General features: G+C 47.6%; 1 long non-coding RNA gene and 1 other non-coding gene across 2 annotated transcripts in view; both read right to left on the bottom strand.

Annotated features, from left to right (window-relative positions):
• The window catches only part of LOC118897037, a 50531-nt gene extending 47743 nt beyond the window's left edge, over nt 1-2788 (bottom strand). Inside the window, exon 1 of the long non-coding RNA XR_005020328.1 lies at nt 2593-2788. This is a non-coding gene — a long non-coding RNA (uncharacterized LOC118897037). The remainder of the gene's footprint in view (nt 1-2592) is intronic.
• Nucleotides 2789-4394: 1606 nt separating this feature from the next.
• LOC118897641 lies at nt 4395-4563 on the bottom strand. The gene has a single exon (XR_005020525.1). It is a non-coding gene; the product is annotated as a U1 spliceosomal RNA (small nuclear RNA).
• Nucleotides 4564-14299: the final 9736 nt, after the last annotated feature.

Genomic DNA, 14299 nt, shown 5'->3' with positions numbered 1-14299 from the left:
CCACAGCTCCAGCATCTCCTTGGATTAATGCCAGGTTCTCTGGGGCCTCCACTGGGTCTCCAGGGCACTTGCTGGAGTTCTCTGGTAGATTCTAGTATCTGGATTTCACTCTTCATTAATTACTCAGAACCGTTCTTCCCCAACAATGCCAGTGTTCAGAGGGACCATGGGCACTTGAGGCTTCGCAGGGAAGGCCTCCTCAACAACCAGGAGATCCTGCTGGGCCTTCCTGGCTGAAGAAGGTGGAAAGTGGAGTCAAGAGAGTCATTAGGCAAGGTCAGACCTCAGGAGGAGGCAGCTCTCTCCATGACTTCCCCCAACCAGCACTCTATCCTACCAATTACATCTGGCCATCATGCAGCTCTGAGGGCTGGGCTTCCACAACCATGTAACAAATGAGGAAACTAAAGGCCCTGAAAGGGGGCAGGATACGAGGCGTGGTCATTCAGCAGATCAACAGCAAAGATAACACTTGGAGTGAAGACTGCCGCCACATCCTGCCTGCCATCTGCTGCACATGGTGGGTTGTCGCTCCAGGACCTTGCTTCAGATATATAAGCTCCCCCATCATTAAACCATTGATGTCTCTGTTGCTGACTCCGGGCTCTTTCTTCAGTCTTGAAGCAGGGCAAGCACAGGCCTTGTAGGCCTGTGAGGTGCAGCACAACATGTAAACATAAATAGACCATCTTCCAGAGCCCATCTAGGAAGGATGAGAAACCCAGAGTCTGCATAAGGGCAGAACCCAGCTCCCCGCACATGTTCCAGCTCATCTTGCCTGGCCTCCTCATCTGTCGGTGGGGCTCTGGCCTCCTCACTGGCCAGTGGGGCTCCCAGCCTCCGAACCAGCAATGAAAACTCTCATGCAGCATCTCCAGAGACACTCTGGTCTTCAACCATTACCCCAGGCCTTCGAGCCGAAGCTGATTTTAAAAATGTGAAAGGATTTTTCTAGAAATGACAAGACGCTGTACATGGAGAGTTGGATGTTACTTGGCTCCTGTGTTAGAAACAGTTTAGGTACCTTACTGTGAAAGTGAGTCCTACAGTATTTCAGTAAAAGGTATTCATAGCAAAAAAAAAAAAAGATGACACTTGAACTTAAGCCTCCTTTTTTTATGCTCTTAGTATAGAGACTGGAAGAGCTTGACACTTCTGCAGAGACATGGCTCTGCTCACCAAACACAGACTACATTTCCCAGGCCCCCTCGCATCTAGGTATGGACCATGTGATTGAGTTCAGCCCATAGGAGAAGGGTAGAAGAAATGCATACCACCTCTACATTTGCCCATAAAATATTCCAAGTAATATTCCACACCCTCTCCCTTTCATCTGTGAGGCTGGAAGCAAAAGGCTCTGAGGTGGCAGAGCTTCCTAATGGAAGAAGGCCAAGTCTCTGATTTCACCGCTTGGAGGAGAGCTGCCCAGGAGTCACCCTACCAAGAAGATCTGCTGTGGACTTTACTGGAGCAAGAAATAAATCTTTACTGTATGTTAAGCCACTGAGTTTTTGTTTTTTTGGTTTTTTTTGGCCTTGCCGCACGGCTTGCAGGATCTTAGTTCCCCAACCAGGGATCAAACCCAGGCCCTCGGCAGTGAGAGCGCGGAGTCCTAACCACTGGACCACCAGGGAATTCCAAGCCACTGAAATTTTGAGGCTATATGTTATCATCCATAGCCCAGCATACCTAGACTAGTACAACTCTGGTGAAGGCCCTCTTCTCTATGAGAATTGGACCTGACCTCCTCTAGCACTCTCTCTGTCCTTTGACTCTGACAAAGACCCAAACTGCAAAGGGGCAGTGCAGCTTTGCAATTAGGAACAGAGGCCTTAAATCCAGTCACATCCGAGTCTGAACTCAAGACCCACCACAGACAGACCTAAGCAGCTTTCTTGATCTCTTTGAGCCTATTTCCACATGTGTAAAATAATGATACCCAGTCCAAATGTGTTTTTAAGGATTCAATGAGATATGATGTGCCAGTGGTCTCTGCCCTGGGGACAATGAGGGAGAATGGATCTGGAGGGGCGAACAAAAGACAGCAGGGCACCATGTCAATCAAGGGAAGGCTGGATTCTGTTTTATTTGGAACTTTTCAGCAGGAGAGTTCACCACTGCAGAAAAGCATAATGCAATGGCAACAGTACTGGTGGTATTTGAGCCATTAATATAACATATCTGTATCAGTGAGGGTTGCATTTGCAGTTGTTGCAGATTGGCAGGGAATAACTACTTCATTATATCTTCTAGTGAGGGTCTGCCCAAGCATTTCCCTGCTGAAAAAAACAAGTGTATGTATATATGTATATAATCTTCTCTGTATGGTTCCAATTTTAGTATATGTGCTGCCCAAGTGAGCATGAACTGTATGTTCTTATAAATTCTTTCTATTTCCCCCTTTACACTAATTGTGGCATTTTGTGGTTTAATATTATTGAACTGGGATGTAGGTTGGTTACATTATCTATAAATGCTGAAGTGGCACTGAAACGTATTATAAGAAAAGGGCACTGGGTTGCATAAAGTTGAGAACTACAAGGTGCAGGTGACTCAGTGCCAGCACACTAAGAAGTGCTCGGTAAACAGTACCTATTGTTAGGAAGTCTGTTATCACCCTTCATCGCCTCCAGGCACCGTTGGGTTGATGACCGTGGACACCAGTCCTGCTGTGAGTCACCAGCGCGGTCGGTCGCGGAGAAGAGGGCGCAGACTGGGAGCCAGTTCCCCTGAGGGTGGTGGCGCTAAATGACGCAAGCGTGGGTCCCGAGCAACCGACATTGACACCACGGACCCCTCCCTCGGAAGCAAGGTGTCTCCGGAGGAATGGACTCTCTCCCGAGCACTGAAAGCCCCGCGACGCCCTATACCAAGTGCGCCTGCGCAGCTCCCTCGACGCAGACCAGCATCCTGGGCTTTCCGCCAAAGCCGGGAGGTGGGGCCAGGCCTGGCTCCAAAGCCGCCAACGAGGCGCGCCCGGCCCAGCTGACGTCAGCGAGTTGGACGGGTTGGCGAGGAGTGGAGTTGGCCTGGAAGCAGGGCCGTCTCACCCCCAGGGGAAGGGAGGAGGTGGGAGAATTGGGAGAAGAGGGAGGGAGGAAAAAGGCAGGCGGGGACGGGAAGTGAGCCCGCGGAAGTCTGACTCAGGCCAGTCTGAACAGCCGTGGGGAGGGGAAACGGGGTACCAAGTTACTTACCTGCTTGAAACTTGGCATTCAAGGCGCCTGCCGCCATCTCCGTCCTCATCTCCCTGCCATGCCCGGGACCCTCCCGCAGAACTACTTATAGACTCCTCCGAAGGCCAGGCTAATCCATGCCTATGTGCCTTTGGGTACACAGTACTCTGCCTGAATTGCTTTTCCCTGGCTTATCTAGCTTGAGGCTTCCTTTAAAGTGTCACCTTCTCCATGAAGTGTTTCCCAGTCCAGACATAATTACTCTTATTTCTGTGCTAAAATCCACAGATGTCTACGGTAGATGAGAATGGCCGTTTATCACTTTAGTACAGTGCTTGCAAACTTAAGTCTCCATCAGAATCACCCAGAACGCTTGTTAAAGCACAGACTGCTGATTCCAGAGTTTCTGATTCTATTCTGGTCTGGGCTGGTGTTGGAGGAAGAATCGAGAGGGCATGACCACTGATTGACCCACCAGCTGGACTCAGCCAGTCGCAGGCTCCGCCCACACCCTTTGTCTTTGGAATGTACGCTCGGCCTACTTTCCCACAGTGGGAGCTGTTTCAAGGACGTAGCCTTGAGAGAGAAAGGTATTGTTGAGACTGTCTGGACTGAATATATGACTGAATCCAGTTAAGGTCTCTTTAACTTGAAGGTTTTGGTGGGCAGGTACAGGGATCTACTCGTCTTGCAGGCGCCCAAGACAAGCCTCCTAAGTAAGTACCCTTGCTTATTAAATCTGCCACCTACCAGTCTGGAGTGGTCTGCCTCTTTCTTTGGTCTCTCCCTGCCCTCTGGGTATGGGACCAGTTTGTGAACGAACAGGTGGAGCCAAGAATGTTGACTCCGAACCAAGTTCCCAGGTGTTGTTGATGCTCCTAGTCCAAGGATCACACTTTGAGAACCACTGGTTTAGTACAAGAAATCATCATGCCTGGGTACGATCAGTGCTTATTTGTTAACTCACTCAATAAATGTCTACTTTGGGCCTGCTGTGTGCCGGCCGGGACCAGGTGTTGAGTATTCAGTGTAAGCAAAACAGACATAGAACCTACCCCCATGGAGTATACAGTCAACTGGGGAGACGGAAATTGAGCAAATAATCATACTATTATATTAACAAATTGTGATAAACACTCTAAAGGAAAAGAAAAAGAATATTATGAAAAAGAATAGTAACAAAAACCTATTTTATATTTTTCCTATTTTTTTTTTTTAAAGGAGAGAGCACAAACGCAGTCCCCCACGACCACAAATTATGCAACTGAGTTTCTTTCACACATTTGGGGAAATCGCAAGGGTCGGCACACTCGGAGTGCAATGGAGGAGACTTGCCCTGGGAAATACCACCTTCTTGATCGTGGTATTTCCCCTGCCAGGTAAGTATACAAGAGCCTATTTTAGATTGAGTGGTCAGGTAAGGCTTTTGGGGGAAAAGGGACATTCAAAGAGGCGTATTTTAAACAAATTCCTATAGGGTGGACTTATTGCACAGTATTATGATCTATTTTTAAGTTGTCCAGCCTAACACTAGCCTATGTTCTCCTTGAAAGCTAAACTCTTGTCTTATTAATATTTTTGCCGGGACTTCCTTGGTGGCGCAGTGGATAAGAATCCGCCTGCCAATGCAGGGGACACGGGTTCGAGCCCTGGTCCGGGAAGATCCCACATGCCACAGAGCAACGAAGCCCATGCCTCACAACTACTGAGCCTGCGCTCTAGAGCCCATGAGCCACAACTACTGAAGCCCACATGCCTAGAGCCCGTGCTCCACAACAAGAGAAGCCACTGCAATGAGAAGCCCGCGCACCGCAACGAAGAGTAGCTCCCGCTCGCCGCAACTAGAGAAAGCACAAGCGCAGCAACGAAGACCCAACGCAGCCAAAAACACATAAATAAATAGTTATTTTTAAAAAAGACAAAAAAAATATTTTTGCCTTCAGCGTGCTGCAGAGAGTAGGGCCTTGACAGATAACGTAAGAATGGATGGAAAGATGGAGGGAGCATTGGAAGAATGAACAAATGAATGAATAAAATGTCAGATGATGTATGCATGTGTGCATGGGTGGATCGATGGATGGATGGAAGGATGGGTGGTGGATGGATGGATAACTGTCTCTGGCATCAACACAGAGAACCAGGATTCTCTACTTACCAGTGAGGCCAGAGTAGAAACTGATAGAAACTTAGCTGACTCCTTTACTGTATTTCAAAATCCTGTTCATCATTTAAGGTGACCACAAATGGCCCCTTCTCCCCAGAGCTCCCTTGATTATCATTGCTCAGCCTCACTCCCCACATGAATGCGTGTTATCACCTCTCACACTCCCGCACGTGCCACACTTACTTCAACACACGCAACTGCCCTATGCTTGCCATTTACTACCTGTGTGCAAGTTTCTTCTGTGTCAAACTCAGAAGGGAAAAGAACTGGGGGGGAGGAAGAGGAGAAAGTTTTTCTCCTGGCTCTGAGCTAAAAAAGGCACAGAGCACAGAGGGTGGTGAGGAGATTCTTGCTCTGATAATTCCTCACATGACTTCAAAAAAAAGCACTTTAAATGACACATTTCCTCTAAATATGTGTCTTAGGCTCCTAAGAGGGACATAGTTTATTCAGAGATTCAATTTGAGTTAAATAAGGAGAAGAAAATCACCCAGGGTCCCTCTGGGGTGTTTAAAAATGGAAAGTGAAAAGAAAATTATATAGAGACGAGTTCCTTCCGTTTGAAAACTCTCCAACCGGGGATGAAAGTTCAACTGGCTCTGCAGGCTTCAGACTTCCATACACTTGTTTCCAGCCCCATGGAAGCTCTTAGCCACCGAAGCCTGTCCTCCTATGCCAAAGGAACTTGACTTCAGAAGGGAATTTCCAACGGATTTACAGGTGGGAATAGAGCCCCTCTCCAACCAAAAGAGGGCAGAACAGAGAATCTGGGACATGAAATTCCCCAGAGATTGAAATAAAATACTTCTCAACTGTGAAGGACTTAAACAGAATACTCTCAAAAGAGGACAAGAGATAACAAGTGTGGGATGAACGTCCAACCCCAATATTAACTAAAGAAGTGTAAAAAAAGCAAGATTTCATATGTATGTGCACACACGCATGCACACACTTCAAACTTAATACTCCAAGTCAGGATGTCCTGAAATGGCCTTTAGTGGGACTGTAATTGGTACACTTCTGAAGTCATTGGGCAGTAAGTAGGTCTCAAATGTCTATAAAATGTTCATGCTCTTCCCCCCAAAAAAGAGGAGGATGCGATTTGACACCAATTTATTTCCAAATCCGATCATCTATCCTAAAGGAATCACTTGAAATACAAAACAACAACAGCAAAAAGAACACTAAACACAAAGACATTCATCTCTGTGTTACATAAATTAGTGAAAGACTGGAAACAGCCCAAAAGTCCAGCAACTAAAGAATGGTTGTTGGACTTCCCTGGTGGCACAGTGGTTAAGAATCCGCCTGCCAATGCAGGGGACATGGGTTCGAGCCCTGGTCCAGGAAGATCCCACATGCCACGGAGCAACTAAGCCTGTGTGCCGCAGCTACTGAGCCTGTGCTCTAGAGCCCATGATCCACAACTACTGAGCCCGCATGCCCCAACTACTGAAGCCTGTGTGCCTAGAGCCTGTGCTCCACAACAAAGAGAAGCCACCGCAATGAGAAGCCCGCACACCGCAACGAAGAGTAGCCCCCGCTCACCACAACTAGAGAAAGCCCACATGCAGCAACAAAGACCCAATGCAGCCAAAAATAAAATATTAATTAATTAATTTAAAAAAAAAACAAAATAGTGCTGGCTCAGTAGTAAGTAGGCTGTTTATTTATGAAGGAAGGAAGGGAGGAAGGAAGGTTGGTTGTTGGTTGGACATTTATAGAATTCGATATATCCATGTCCAATTATGTGTTCTGCAGGGTTCTTCCTTGGGGAATGTGCTAGCGATGTTGTGTAGGATGTAGGCTGCAGGTCCTTCAGGAGAACACCCTGACTGAGTCCCTCGAGTCCAAAACCTGGTTCTCAGCTCCTCAGGGTCAGAACCTTACTTCTTACTGCACCACGTAAGAGCAGATTCTTGGTGACAGACTTTCACTAATAACACCCATGGCTGATAACATCAAAGGCTGATTTATTAGATTATGGTGGATGATATCCCTTTTCAAACAGCAGAATACGTAGCCACTGCCCAAAATCTGTCCCTCATCTGGTTTTGTGTAGATGGGAGGAAACATCAGAAGGTTTCTTGGTGAGCTGCATGTTTGAATAAAAGAAAATGGGTAGTCTTGAGGAGTATTTTTTCAAGCCATGGTGAAGCTTGATGAAATGTCCCTGATCTATAGGACAGACAATTTCTCTAATGACTGAGATGCTTGTTTCTCTCCCCTGGAGAGCCCGAAGGCTGCTTGGTGACCAGCTGGCTTTCTTGCACCTGCCTGTCCATGCTCACTGCTTCTCTTTTTATGAATGCAGTTCCATTCTCAGCACAGGTGACTGACCAATCCAGGGGTGGCACCAGCTGGATCAGTCATCGTCCCTCCTATGGGCATATGGAGTTGGGGTTGTGCTAGTTCTCAATCTATTGCCTCTCAGCTCCAAATTCAATCTTCATTGTTTGCCCTGCAAAAATGTAGTGGATCATCTCAAAATTTTTCCTTTGCCAGCTGACCGATGTTAAGCTTTGTCAGTAGAGGGCACTGGAGAGACATTGTAGGAGGGATTTTCCTTCCGGATTCCAGTGTGCTCTGCTCAGCAGGCCCCTGTGGCAGGCAGCACCTGGCTCCTACAGCCTGGACAGCTTCTCCAGTATCCAGCTCCTGCGATGCAAGTGACTTATCCTGCATCAGCGTCCTGCAGGACAGATGGCTTCTTTAGCATCCAGCTCCTACAGTGCACAGTGGCCAGCATGATGCAAACGCCCCAGCTTCCCCTCGCACTACTGCTACAGGTGGTTTTGTAGAAGAGGAACCCCAGTAAATACATCCCAAGCACTCTAGAGGGTGGATTTCCAGCATATTCTGCTCTGCCAGTGCAGCACCATAGTGACTTCTCTACCATCCCGTGAACCACAGCTACACCCTCTCCTACAAGGTCTGAGTCTTAGCCATGAGGGTGGGATGGCGGTGTGGGCTGCCTCAGCCCGCGGGGGAGCAGCTGCTCCTTGTAGCTGCTGTTCCCATACTCCTGAAGGCCACTGGGCCTTGGGAGACTCTCTAGTATCCTAATAATCCTGATAATGTCCCCCTCTTTTTTTTTCAGTTTAATCTAGCTCTGGTGTGTTTTTGTAACTTATAAACAAAAGAGACGTAACTTGGGAATCCCTGGTGGTCCAGTGGTTAGGACTCCGTGCTCTCACTGCCCAGGGCCCGGGATCAACCCCTAGTTGGGGAACTCAGATCCCACAAGCTGAGCAGCGCGGCAAAAAAAAAAAAAGAGAGAGAGAGACTTAACTAATACAATTGGACTCTGGGAGACCCTGCACCTCTTCTCATTATATATTAACTTCAGTACAAAATTTCGAGTTTGAGAGATGTCCCCATTTGAAAAAACATTATTTATAAAAGTGAAAATAAGAAGCAACTTGGAAGTCCAATAATAGATATGATATGAAAAGTATTAATGTGCCTGTTTCTTTTGGTTTTTTCCTCCTCAGCACAAATCACGTGGGCTGGTTATTCTTCACTTGCCCCTTCGAATCCTTTGTCCACCGTTTTCCACCCTCTCGGTATACTGGGAGGTTGACCTCTGCAGAATACTTGTTCCCCTGCCTTCCCATTCAGTCGGGACAATGGGAGGCCCTGAAAAGAGATAGAGGGCAGGTGGAGGGAGATGTCAGAGTCATTAGTCCCCTAGTTCCGTCTCAGCCAGACCACGGGGGAGGCCATGGCTGCATCCCTCCTCCTAAATTCCTGTGCGACGGTCTCGCTCGCACAGCTGCAGCTTTTGCCGTTGCTCCCAGGACCAGGGGTGGTAATGCCCTCACACATCTCTGGTCCTGAGTGCTTCGCCATTTCTTACGTGTTACCCTAGGCTTGCTGGCATCTTCGTAGGTAGTCCCATTATGAAACTCTTCAGTGACTGCGTTGGGTAAGCCATCTGTTTTCTGCTGAGACCCTGGCCGATTCCGTATCCATGAGAAGGCAGGAGGAGCAGTGGTTAGAATTTGTTACAGAAAAGAAGCAAAGAGGAAGACGGAGGTTTCTGACATGCAAAATGGGGTCACATAGGAAGACAAAACCCTAAAGGCAGGCGATTCAAATTCTTTCTTCAGATTATTCTTTAGTTAGACCCACTGTTAATTTTCCCTCTTGAGGAGGTAGGAAGTTGTGCAGGAGACTAGATCAGCTAGAGACGAAGAATATAGAAATCACAGTTTTTCTGCACATTCCCAGTTGAAGTGTGATATAAATCTGTAACCACTACAGGGACATAGCTAACTAAATTATATGCGGGTAGGATGGAATATTAATGATGACTACAGCAAATGAATAAGAGCTTATAATGTACTGCCAAGTGAAAAAGGAAGGCATGAAACTCATAGTATGATCTCAGCTATGTTAAATATGTACACATATATGCGTAGGGAAAAAAAAAAAAAAACTTGGAAGGAATTCACCAAAATGTATAAAGAGGTTGCCTTTAGGTGGTGGGATTAAAGGTGGTATCTATTTTTTCATTTATATTTTTCTTTATTTTCCAATTTTTCTACAATGAGCATGAATTACTTTTGCAGCCAGAATTTTATTTGGATTTTTTTAGAGCACACATACATCATCCTCTGCTCACGTTATCAGGAACAAACCAGACTGACCCTGGCAAGTCCCAGCCAAGGAGTCCGCCCCCAGATACGCCTTGGCCTGGTTCGTGTCAGGAACCTCAGCAAACAACTCTCTAAGTTAACCCTTTCTTCAGAAAAGAGTAGGAGGTGGTGAGGCAGGTACCCTTCTGAGGAGGTTGCCTGCGGGAGCAGGGTTGCTACAGCGGATCCAGGTGTCCTGAGCACCTACCGTGGAGCTATGGGGAGCTCTTAGTCTTACAGTCAGGGTTAGGTTGGGCCACCTGTAGTGGGCTGCTGGGAAACACAGTGAGTCACAAGTAGTCCTGTCCTTGGGGAACAAACAGGGACTCCACCAACAGTGACAGGCACGGGATATGAATGGTGTCCTTGGAGAGTAGAAAACACAATAGGGCCAGCTACATCAGAACTGGATGGAGATGTGTAAGTTGATCCCTCTTCCCACCCAGGTGAGTGTGGTCTTGCCTTTGGGCCTTTGTGTGGGCCCTTCCCTCTGCTTGAAATGCCACCTCCCTATCCCATCTCTGTCTACTGCTGCCTGACTTACCTTTGGACTATCTAGGTAGAATAGCAAGAAGTCTTCATCCTGGTGGATTCAGGCACTGGGTGCTCACCTCATCTGTTCTGGCCCCTGGAGGGTGCAGAGAGGCACCCCCTGCTGGGAGATGCATCACACATAAGACCTCCTAAGGGCAGGGGCAGTGCTGGTGTTGGTATTTTGATGTTGTAGGGGAGAAAAAATAATGTTTTCTCCACCCTTCTGAGTTCTTAGCTGAGACCCCTGTAATAAAAGACAGATTAACAAGAGAAAAACAAACGGAAGTTGATTAACATGTATACCTCATTGGAGATACCCAGGGGGAAATGAATAACGAATGCCCTGAGGTGGCTTAGAATTCAGGATTAAATACCATCTTAATAGGGAAGAGGGGGGTTGGGCAGGGAATGTAGGACTCTCAGGTGAGGGGAAATGATTTTAAGGATAGATGAATGGGCCCTTAGATTGAAGATATGGTAGTTCATGACAAATTTTATCTTCTGGGTGTGCTATCAACTTCTAGTCTCCTCTCCTGTGATAAGAGTCACTCTTCCCTAGTTGATGATACCACCGGGGAGGGACTCTATGACAAATGAGTTCTTCTGGAAGATCTATCTTTAGGCAGATAAGGAGAGTTCAGAGAAAGCCTCTCCCTACATTTGCTATTTTTCAAGTGCTTACAGCTCAAAATAGCATATTCTGCTCCCCTTCATTGTGGTTATTTATGTTGTGGTTTTCGGTTTCCTTCCCCTTAGTTACCCCCACCCTAGGCTAGTCGCCCTCCACCCATCACAGCCTAGTCTGTGGGAAAAGCCTTCCCCCGGGTCCTCACCAGGGCCCCTAGCAAGGGCCCAGCCTGCCCTCAGTCTCACTGTAGCCCACAGAGCTCACCCCACCAGTGCCCAGGGCTACACCCAGACAAGTGCATGACCTGTGGAGGGAAAGAGATTGCAAAACCGGGCCACCTGCTCAGCGTCGAGGTGCGCTCGCCCTGAACTTCTTTCCTTCCCAGTGGGTCGGGCTGCCACGAACCCTCCCTGTACCTCCTCCCTCAACAAATGTTGAGGATCAAGAGGAAGAAGCTTAAAGTTCCTGAGCCCTGAGCCCTGAACCCTGGGCTCTGTGGCTCTGTGGCTGGCCATTTGTCTGGTCCAGAGCAGAGATGGTATCTCTGGGAGGGTAACGGGAAGTATCCCCTTCCCCTCCAAACCCTACTCTTTCCCTTCCTCCCAGTCAAACCCATTATGCCTACCCAGTCATGGCAGACACCTAGGCAGGAAGGACCACAGGTGTGGCCTCATTACCTCTCCCTGCTACCGGATGACATGCCTGTAGCCTTACCTGCTGAATCAGTCATTGCTGGGTGAGGGTGAGGAGAGGAAAGAAGACACTCGTTGCCTCTGCCAATCTTCCCTTCCTATCCTGTCTGACTGGCCTGGCCTGGAGGCTGCTAGGTCAGCCTTTGGCCAAGACATCACACAGAACTGCATTTTGTTTCTGTTTACTTTCTTGTCAGAGAGTGTGCTCATTTTAAGGCAGTGCTTCTCAAACAGTAATGTACATAAAGATCCCTTGGAGATCTTGTTAAAGCACAGGTTCTGACTTGGTAGTTCCAACGTGGAGCCTGAGATTCTGCCTTTCTAACAAGCCCCTGACACTGCAAGGATTAAGGGACTCGATCTCGTATTCTAGGCTTAGCGAGGTATTGCCTGATCTGTGAAGGTTAGCAGAACTCCAGTGTCAGAGTTAATCACTGGGTTCCACTGTTTCCCCAACATCTGGCTCAGACCTTCACATATCTACTGACACGATCTGATTCATCTGTCCGCCGGGGGGGCTGCCTGGACGAGTAATCTTCGTAGTCCTCATACTAGGATGGTGGAGGCCCAACAGTATTTTGAATAAATGAATGAACGCATTAATGGCTTTTGAAGGCAATTTACAAAAGATGTAGGTTGTTAATAGCTAAGACAACATTTCCCAAACTGTGTTCCTTGGGATACCAGTTCTGGGGGTGTTAATACCGATAAATATTTGTTAAACAATGGAGGAGGAATGGGAAAGTTCTGTAGTCAATCTGAGAAATGCTAGGTTAAAAATAGACATCTGAGGGAGTTCCCTGGCAGTCCAGTGGTTAGGACTCTGCACTTTCACTGCCATGGCCTGGGTTCAATCCCTAGTCAGGAAAGATCCTGCATGCCATGCAGCATGGCCAAAAAAAAAAAGAAGACATCTGAAGAGCTTCTCAATGCCTTTAATAATCTAATGGTCATTGCCAGTGTCCGAGACAGGGATTCAGTGGGCAGTGTTGTCCTCACTTATTTGACCACAGAGAACTTTCCTTTTTTTTTTTTTGACCACGCTGCTCAGCTTGCAGGATCTTAGTTCCCTGACCTGGTATTGAACCGGGCCCTCAGCAGTGAAAGTGCTGAGTCCTAACCACTGGACCACCAGGAAATTCCCACACAGAGAACTTTCCTGAGAAAGTTACAGTGCTAGTGTGCTGAGGAATATAGGGGACAGTCATCACTCTGGGTGCTTATCCAAGGACTGTAGATAAAAATTGTTACAAAAGAGATCTAGAGAGAGACTTCCCTGCTGGCGCAGTGGTTGAGACTCTGAGCTCCCAATGCAGGGGGCCCAGGTTCGATCCCTGGTCAGGGAACTAGATTCCACATGCATGCCACAACTAAGGAGCTGGCGAGCCGCAACTAAGGAGCCCACCTGCAACAACTAAGACCCAGTGCAACCAAAAAAAAAAAAAGAGAGATCTAGAGAGAGGAGGGGAGAGGATGTGAGAACTAAAAAGAAAGACCCCCTTTTTCTGTTCCCCTTGCAGACTGGGTCAACAGACTATTAAGATCTTATCAGTCACTGGGGTTCTACCTGCTCTTCTGGATTCCTCTGGGAGCCAGACACAAGGAGAATTCTGACTCTCTCTTCCTCCTCTGATGCACTTTAGTGTCTGAGACAGGGAAGCCAGGAAACCTAGCAAAGACTACTTGGTGCTCAGTCCACTAAGAGACTAAGGGCTCTGGTAAGTATCTCCAGAAAGAACGTTATTCCAGCTAGAAAGCAGGAACGGACATTTTTTAAATGACCATGTAATACAAGTCTGTAGTTGAGATTAGGGTTGAAATAAACTGACAAAAAGAAAGGGGGGGGGGGCTTCCCTGGTGGCGCAGTGGTTAAGAATCTGCCTGCCAGTGCAGGGGACATGGGTTTGAGCCCTGGTCCGGGAAGATCCCACATGCCGCAGAGCAACTAAGCCCATGCACCACAACTACTGAGCCTGCGCTCTAGAGCCCATGAGCCACAACTACTGAGCCTGCATGCCTAGAGCCCGTGCTCCACAATAAGAGAAGCCACTGCAGTGAGAAGCCCGCCCACCACAACGAAGAGTATCCCCCTCTCGCCGCAACTAGAGAAAAACCAACGTGCAGCAACAAAGACCCAATGCAGCCAAAAATAAATAAATAAATTTATTAAAAATGAAAAGGGGTGGGGGAGAGTCTAGCAAAAGGGTCCCAAGTGAATCCCAGAGTTTTTTTACCATAAAACAGTGGTTCTCAACTGGAGGTGATTTGCCCCCCTCATTGGACATTTGACAATGTCTGCAGACATTTTTGGTTGTCACAACCAGGGAGGAGGGATGCTACTGGCATCTAGTGGGTAGGAGCCAGGGACATCCTATAATGCACAGGACAGCCCCCTACAGCAAAGAATTATCACGCCCAAAATGTCAATAGTGCCACTGTTGAGAAAACTTCTTGTTCTAAAACAT

This window comes from Balaenoptera musculus, chromosome 6 (genome assembly GCF_009873245.2).
Source record: "Balaenoptera musculus isolate JJ_BM4_2016_0621 chromosome 6, mBalMus1.pri.v3, whole genome shotgun sequence".
Taxonomy (NCBI): Eukaryota; Metazoa; Chordata; class Mammalia; order Artiodactyla; family Balaenopteridae; genus Balaenoptera; species Balaenoptera musculus.
Note: the sequence above shows the minus strand (reverse complement) of the source record. Positions and strands in the feature narration are given on the sequence as shown.